General features: G+C 46.4%; 1 pseudogene; it reads left to right on the top strand.

The window, feature by feature from the left end:
- Positions 1-962: 962 nt before the first annotated feature.
- LOC119922688 lies at positions 963-5365 on the top strand (annotated as a pseudogene).
- The last annotated feature ends 1307 nt before the right edge of the window (positions 5366-6672 follow it).

Raw genomic sequence — 6672 nt, 5'->3', positions numbered from 1 at the left:
GCAGAGCACTGTACTAAGAGCCTGGACAGTACAACGTCATCAACAACCCGTGCCCAACAATAGGCTCACAGTCAAGAAGGGTGGAGACGGACAGCAGAAAGCAGAGGGGAAGGGAAAGGAGAGACGAAGGGTAGGGGGAAGAGAGCTGAAGGGCAGAGGGTCTGAGAAGCGAAGGAGCAGAAAGCAGAGGGGTAGAAAGCAGGGGGCATTAATTCATTCATTCAGTAGTATTTTTGAGAGCTTACTGTGTGCAGAGTATTGTACTGAGATGGGGTTTTTTTAAGGAGTTGGGGGATGTGCCCAGAATAATTTTTTTAAGAAAATGATCTGGGTAGATGATTGAAGGTTGAAGGCAGGGAAGTCAGAGAGAAGGCTTCGGCAGCAGTCAGACAAATTTCATCTACGGGAAGAAGGCACTATATTGCAATTAATGCATCCATCCAGTAGTACACATTGAACGCCTGCCGTATTCAGAGTGCTATACTATATGCAGTTACTGTGGTTGTTCTCACTATGTGCTAGCCGCTGGGGCAGAGATAAAATAATCAGAATGGAAAGAGTACCTTTTTCCCATAGAACTCATAGTCAATGAAGGAGGCAGGACAAGAATTGAATTCCCCTTTTGCAGGCAACAGGCCCAGAGAAGTTAAGTGACTTGGTCAAGGTCACCCAACAGACAAGTGGCAGAACCAGGATCTGAACTCAAGTTTCCTGTTTCCCAGCCCTGTGCTTGTTCAAAATAGGCCATACAGTCTCCCTTGTCTCCAAGCTGTGATGTCCTGTGGAAGAAGGGGAAAAGCAAGCTGAACTGGTAGAGTGACACATCTGTTTTTTCATTTTCTGAAGCCAGAATCAGAGCCAGAGCTATGCTTTTCTAACCTGCCTGCCTGTTGGTGACCATGGCCTACAAGATCCACCCAGGATCTGCCTCAATAAAGAAGTCCCCATTTGGACTTTCACGATACCGGGCCTTACCTTATGACTAATTACCAAAGAACGACCGCCTCTCACCTCGTTATTTCCAAATTGAGAACCAGACTGATTTGGCCAAATTCCCAACCTCAGACTTGAAAGCTCAGCTCAACTCTTTCCGGATGCTTTGCACGGTAGACTCTGCTTATTTTCAACAAATATTTTCTAAAAAGCAAATGTGAGTCAATGAATGGTTGATTTGGTTAGAATAAGTAATTTGACTCTCATTTCAATTAGGACGTTGACAATTCTTCATTGGCACGCCTTGCTCTCAAGCAGAAAGTCAAATCCTTCCAAGAAGAGATAGTCTTCTTGAAGAAACTTCACGACGGGGTAATGGGCTTCCTCTTAATCGGAGAATGTAAATTAAGCCGATCTAATCAGGGAAGCCAGCAGGAACTGGATATTCTCTACTTATTCTTCACCAGGAAATCCAGGAGCAGCAGGCCTAGATTCAGGAACAGCACATCCAAATCTATGTGGTTGTGGCTATGCCCAATCACACTGCTGCCCTGCGTGATGTTTGCCAGTGGTACCGAAATTTGGCTGCAAAGAACGTCCATGAAGCTGAAGAATGGTACAAATCCGAGGAGGTGTGACTCTAGGGGAAGGTGTTCCCTGAGGGCGGTACCCTAAACCTAGTCCCTAAACCAGCTCTCTGGGGATTAAACAAAGCAGTTGGCACAGGTCATCTGCCTGGAGAGGGGGTGCAGGGATTGGGGGTACGGTGCATGCATGCAGACGCTCATTTCATCAAACCGGCAGGCAGGGCGTAGGGTCTCCCTCTGGAAGTAGCCGTGGCATGCACAGGACTCACCTATTTCCCTAGATGGGTTTCTCAGGACCACGCTGTATGCTACGGGAGGTGGCACTGGTGACTGGAGGAAAGTGGAATAGGGAATTCATTGGTGATCCAGCTTTCCAGTTGACAGCTGACTGGTCCTTTGTCCTCTTGGGACCAAGGGGCTGCGATCCACCCTGGGGTTGAGATGTCCACCGTCAATGTTTTCTCAACAGTTTGCTGACCTCTCTGAAGCTGCTAATAGGAATAATGATGCCCTGCGCCAGGCCAAGCAGGAATCAAATGAGTATCGCTGGTAGGTCCAGTCTCTCACTTGTGAAGTGGATGCACTGAAAGGGACCGTAAATACGCGCTGGAGGGTGTGGGTGTGGGGGATGAAATACCACAGGTCCACTGTGTTGGCTGAAGTTGGCATTGCAGGAAATTCTCCCCTTTGCTTGGTGATGGCTAACTTAACACCAACAATGGGCTTTGCTCTAATATCCTAGCCTCCTAAATTGGCATCCCGCCCCTTATATGAGGACACCCAACAGACATTTTAAACAGGACTATTTAAACCATTTGACCCATGAACATATATTCCCATAATCCCAAATGTGTTCTAACCAATGTAGAAGGAATCGGCAATCAAAACTAGTGATTAAAGTTAAGTTTGAAACAAAAGAAGTTTAGGTTTTTAACCAAGTATTAGGATAGCATGAAAGACCAGGTAATTCCTGAACCACACCTCTGGGCCCCGTGTCTTTGATTATTTCTGCTTGACTGACTGTCAACTTGGAACACAATTGTTCATTCTTCTGTCCACGATTACTTGGAATAGTCAATTGGCAGGTGGCTTAAGAATGCTTCTGCAAGCGTTTGGACATACACTTTAGAGAAGCAGCGTGTCTCAGTGGAAAGAGCGTGGGCTTTGGAGTCAAAGGTCATGAGTTCAAATCCCGGCTTCGCCAACTGTCAGCTGTGTAACTTTGACCAAATCACTTAACTTCTTGTGCCTCAGTTACCTCATCTGTAAAATGGGGGTTAAGACTGTGAATTCCCCGTGGGACAACCTGATCACCTCGTAACCTCCACAGCGCTTAGAACAGTGCTTTGCACATAGTAGGTGCTTAATAAATGCAGTTATTATTATTATCTGGCACCATGTTCATGCTGAGAAACCTCTGCCTCTCCATGGACCACAGAATGGGGCCACACTGGGTTGGGCAGCATCGCTCGGCGCACCAGGTCTTTGATGAGGTCATAGCCAAGCTCCTACTCTTCTCTTGCAGAACGAATCTCTGGAGCGCCAGAAGCATGAGATGGAGAACATTTCGGTTGAAGCTGCTAACTACCAAGACGCTATTGGCCGCCTTCAGGATGAAATCCAGAACATGAAGGAAGAGATGGCTTGCTACCTGCATGAATACCAGGACCTGCTGAATGTCAAGATGGTACTGGATATTGAGATAGCCACCTACCGCAAATTACTGGAGGGGGAGGAGAGCAGGTATGTAGGGGAGAGGAGTGGGAACCTGGGAGGTGGCCATCTATCCTTAGGATTGCCTGGTAACAACTTAATGCGATCTGTTTTTTTACAGGATTACCCTGCTGGTTCCAAGCTTTTCTTCTTTGAACCTGAGAGGTGAGCACTGCCATTTCATTTCCAGGGCTTGGTAGCTCCCTTATGGGAAGCACAGAAGTTTCCTTCTGATCAGAAAAAGCCCTAAGCACTCCTAAATGCCGAGACCTGTGTTTGGGGAAGCTGGAACTCCCTTGGAATAATGGGGGGGGGGGTTGTCTCTAGTTGAAGCTGCAGTGGATTTAGGGGAAGCCCCAGCAGTGGGGGTAGGGGTGGCAGAGAGAGGGTGAGCTCGTCTCTTTCATCCCAACTGCAACAATTAACCCTCCCTCAAATCTGGCAGGCAAGGTGATTATGCTTCTACTGGGTCAAACTAGAGAAATCTCATCACTCACCCAGTTCCTACTAAAGCAAGCATGTCTGTCACACCATGCATAGGGTGACTGTGGCCCACAGGGTGAAGTGCATAGCCCATGGGCCTGAGAGTAAGATGGCCATGGGTTCTAATCCCAGCTCTGCCACTTATCGGCTCAGTGACCTTGAGCAAGTCACTTTTCTTCCCTGTGCCTTTATTACCTCATCTGTAACATGGGGATAGAGACTGTGGGCCCCATATGGGACAACTCGACTTGCTTCTAACTTCCCAGTTCTTAATACAGTGCCTGACACATAGTAAGCACTTAACTAATACCATGATAATAATAGAATGTGTCCCTCCTAAAATTTAGACGTTTTATACCTAATTAGCCAGTCACATGATTTATTAGGACAAAAGGAACAAGTCTGAATCAAGATGTACCCTGACTAAATCTACCCCACACTTTCTGAAGAGTTTACTCTGCTAAATACCAATGTTCTCATTGACTTGATCACTGGCTACCCCTAGACTTGTAACTGTTCATTTTTGTGGGCAACAAAGTTCATTAAACTGGTTTTTTTTTTTACTTTTTTATTACTGCCAAAAAATCCCTATTTCATCAATAGCTATTCACTTTCGTAATCAATAGTTCACACGGCCTGTGTACATGGATTGCTGATCATGAAGCCTATATTGGCAACTCTTAAAACCTCCCAAGGCACTGAGATTTTGCCTGGTGAAAGAGAAAGATTCTCAACAGGAGTAAACACAAGACTCATAATCCTGTGTAGTGAACTCTTGGGTGATATGCAGGGACCATTAAACTCTCATTTTGACAAATTGCTATTCTCATCTTTCAGAAACCAACATTTACTCCCACTCTCTGGTGGACACCCATTCCAAGAGAACACTGCTATCAAGACTGTTGAAACTAGGGATGGACAAGTATGTGAATTTCTTAAATCAAGGGGCTGGAGTCGGGGGGAGGAGGAGGGGTCTGCAGAAAGAAATGAAAGGCCCGTGTGCCACCGTCAATATGCCCCACATCCAGCCAGGGATTACGGGAAAGGACTCTCACTAGTTCAGTTCGCAGGGCTAGCTGGGAAGGGCAGGCATGCTCAGAGGGACATCTTCCTCACCCTGGCGCATCTCTTATCCCTGTTCCAGTACCCATACACATACAAACATTTTGACTCTCTGTAAGTCCAGGCAGTTAACCCTGGCCTGACCCTGAGGACCATTCCCTTGGTAGCCTCTAGCTTCGGGCTGGATTCCAGATGCCTTTTGGCCTCTCCTGCACTGAATATGCTTCTGAAATGTGAATAAGTGTTTGTTAGACCCTACTGCCTGAAGGGCTTCTTGGAACCACTGGCATTTTCAATTTCTTGGGGGCAGCAGCTCATGCCTGCATGTGAGACTCTGGCTGTCCCTCAACCCTGCAACCTTTCTTCTGGGAAATAAAGCTGTCAGAATGGAGAAACCAAGCTTCTCTAAGGGAAAATGAGGTTCTGCAGGTAGCACCAAGGTAACATGCATGAGTTATCTGATTAGGTTTCTAAATCTCATACCTCTGCCATCAGGCAGTTGTTCACTCATTACCTGGTCCTTCTCCTCAACTTGCTGTTCACAGGTCATCAACGAAACATTCCAACACCACGATGATTTAGAGTGAAAACTTTCATTGATGCCCAGTGCAGCAACACCTTACCAGCAAGCAAAAGAATTTGACCAAATCCTAAAACACCTTTCAAGTGCCTTCTGCAGTTTTTCAAGAGTGCAAGACCATCCTGGATAGGTAGAAAGAATAGGTTTGAAGTCTTATGAACACGTACCTCTAGAGACGTTTACGGAAAAGCCTAGTTTACAGCGGAATTTTGTGCTGCAGTACTTTTGTAAAGTGTTTTTCAGAATCATGAAACTGCTTCTTTCCAGCCAGTGTCTGACCGAACTGTTACTGCTTCAATAAACTCTTTGAAAAAATATCCTGTGATCATTTTTTTTTCAAATTTTGGCCAGGCCTCGGGCAAGTCCTCCTTGTCCTGTTTTCCTCCTTGTATTGCATGCTAGCACAGTCCCCCTCCGCCACCCTACACAATAGAACAGAATGTTCTTTTCCCTTGGGCTTGTGGAATATGGTTCCTTCCAGACTACAGTCCCCGGCCCACGTCATCCCCCGGGCCTGGAATGCCCTCCCTCTGCCCATCCGCCAAGCTAGCTCTCTTCCTCCCTTCAAGGCCCTGCTGAGAGCTCACCTCCTCCAGGAGGCCTTCCCAGATTGAGCCCCTTCTTTCCTCTCCCCCTCGTCCCCCTCTCCATCCCCCCGCCTTACCGCCTTCCCCTCCCCACAGCACCTGTATATATGTATATATGGTTGTACATATTTATTACTCTGTTTATTTATTTATTTATTTATTTTACTTGTACATTTCTATCCTACTTACTTTATTTTGTTGGTATGTTTGGTTCTGTTCTCTGTCTCCCCCTTTTAGACTGTGAGCCCACTATCGGGTAGGGACTGTCTCTATGTGATGCCAATTTGTACTTCCCAAGCGCTTAGTACAGTGCTCTGCACATAGTAAGCGCTCAATAAATACGATTGATTGATTGATTGATTGATACTCCTGGGCTCTGGGCTCCTGATTTGCCGCCACAACTAGTCAGTTGTGTACTCTAGACCAGCTGAAGGCTAGTTAGTTCCTCATAAAGCAACAATGAGCCATTAATTTGGCTCTAAAAATATTTTTTAAACCTGAACCTGGCTGCTGCTTTAGCCCAACGATGAGAATTGAGCTGCTTTGCATTACTGAATTACAAATAATCATTCAGAGGATGCCTCTGGCTGGAGAGGGGGGAGTCGGGGAGGCTATGACTTGCTTATGAGGGAAATTATGAGCACACGTAGGTACTGCTGTGGAGAGTGGGCAGCTATTGATCTTGCACCCATCTCCTGTGATAAAGGGACAGCAGGCTTTCAGCATA

The sequence above is a fragment of the Tachyglossus aculeatus genome, unplaced genomic scaffold (assembly GCF_015852505.1).
Source record: "Tachyglossus aculeatus isolate mTacAcu1 unplaced genomic scaffold, mTacAcu1.pri scaffold_118_arrow_ctg1, whole genome shotgun sequence".
Lineage (NCBI taxonomy): Eukaryota > Metazoa > Chordata > Mammalia > Monotremata > Tachyglossidae > Tachyglossus > Tachyglossus aculeatus.
This window is presented reverse-complemented; position numbering and strand designations above follow the sequence as displayed.